The sequence below is a fragment of the Otolemur garnettii genome, unplaced genomic scaffold (assembly GCF_000181295.1).
Source record: "Otolemur garnettii isolate 467f Iridium unplaced genomic scaffold, OtoGar3 scaffold00025, whole genome shotgun sequence".
Lineage (NCBI taxonomy): Eukaryota > Metazoa > Chordata > Mammalia > Primates > Galagidae > Otolemur > Otolemur garnettii.
Genome location: NW_003852420.1, coordinates 21,498,904 through 21,501,026, shown reverse-complemented (window position 1 = coordinate 21,501,026; position 2,123 = coordinate 21,498,904).

Below are 2,123 nucleotides of genomic sequence, written 5' to 3'. Positions count from 1 at the left end.
GCCTCCCAAGTAGCTGGGACCACAGGCGCCCACCACAATGCCTGGCTATTTTTTGGTTGCAGCCGTCATTGTTATTTGGTGGGCCCAGGCTGTATTTGAACCCGCCACCTTAGGTGTATGTGGCTGGCGCCTTAGCCACTTGAGCCATAGGCACTGAGCCTATTATTTTATTTTTGGAGACAGTCTCACTCTGTAGCCCTGGGTAGAGTGTGGTGGCATCATTATAACTCATAGCAACCTCAAACTCCTGGCCTCAAGCGATCCTCTTGCCTCAGCCTCCCCAGTAGCTGGGATTAAAGCGACCCATCACAATGCCTAGCTAGTTTTTCTATTTTTAGTAGAGATGGAGCCTCTCTCTTGATTGGTCTGGTCTTGAACTCCTGAGCTCAAGTGATCCACCAGCCTCAGCTTCCCAGAGTGCAAGTGTTAAACCCAAAGCGAGTGGAACAGAGAAACACCAGTGCACTGAGTCCAAATTAAGCAAGGGTCCTTTATTGATTGGCCAGGCCAAGAGTGGGCTCATGCCTCAAAGTCTCTTGACCCCTAGAAGCAGAGGTGGAAACCTTTTATAAGGGGCTTTCAGTAGGGGAAGGGGAATCCTTAATGCAAGCCGAATTTCGCAAGAGCCAACACCTGGTAAAGGGAGTGCTTACAAGGGGCAGCTGGGGTTTTGCAGTTAATACTGAACTCTTTTCAGCTGAGCTTCCTGTCTTAAAGGAGGAGTGTTAAAAGCCTTTAGCAAGATGGAGTTGGGGCATAACACAAGGATTTTGTAAATCTACCTTAAGAATTTTGGATATGGCTTCGTGCCTGTGTACAGTGGTCATGGCATCAGCCACATCCACCAAAGCTGGCCTGGCCTGCTAAACAACAATGACAGCTATAACAAGAAAATCGCTGGGGAAGAGCAGTGCCTATGGCTCAAAGGAGTAGGGCCCCAGCCCCATATGCCAGAGGTGGTGGGTTCAAAACCCAGCCTGGCCAAAAACAGCAAAAAAAATAAAATAATTTGTAGAAAATTGCACTGGGCGTTGTAGTGGTGATTTGAGAGGCTCAGCTACTTGGGAGGCTGAGGCAAGAGAATCGCTTAAGCCCAAGAATTTGAGGTTGCTGTAGGGTGACATAGTGAGACTCTGTCTCAAAAAAATAAATAAATAAGATAAAATAAAATAAAAAACCACAACACTGAAATTACCTAATCTAGCTCACAGGTTCAAGACCAGCCTGAGCAAAATCGAGACCTCCCCCTCAATCTCTAAAAATAGCGAGGCATTGTGGTGGGCACCTGTAGTCCCAGCTACTCTGGAAGCTGAGGCAAGAGAATCGCTTAAGCCCAAGAATTTGAGGTTGCTGTAGGGTGACATAGTGAGACTCTGTCTCAAAAAAATAAATAAATAAGATAAAATAAAATAAAAAACCACAACACTGAAATTACCTAATCTAGCTCACAGGTTCAAGACCAGCCTGAGCAAAATCGAGACCTCCCCCTCAATCTCTAAAAATAGCGAGGCATTGTGGTGGGCACCTGTAGTCCCAGCTACTCTGGAAGCTGAGGCAAGAGAATTGCTTAAGCCCAAGAGTTGGAGGTTGCTGTGAGCTGTGACGCCACAGCAATGTACCAAGGGCAACATACTGAGACTATCTCAAAAAAAAAAAAAAGAACTTTGGATCTGGAATTAAAGAGGGAAGAAAAGAGACTTAATGACCATACAGTTAACAACATTTTGCCTTAGTGGCTCTTAAAAATATATTCTACTTTTTAGTCAGTGACTCATTTTCCTCCTAGTATTATGACTTTTTCACTTAAAATCATACTAAAGTCTGGGTGCAGTAGCTCACACCTGTAATCCTAGCATTCAGGGAGGCCTAGCTCAGGAGTTCCAGACCAATTTGAGCAAGAGCGAGACTCAATCCCTACTGAAAATTAAAAAAAAAAAACTAACTAGGCATAGTGCTGGGCACCTGTAGTCTCAGCTACTCAGAAGGCTGAGGCAAGAGGGATGGCTTGAATCAGGGGTCCTCAAACTTTTGAAACAGGGGGCCAGTTCGCTGTCCCTCAGACTGTTGGAAGGCCAGACTGCAGGCCCCGGGATGAGTCGGCTGCTAAGCAGGACAGGCAGCAG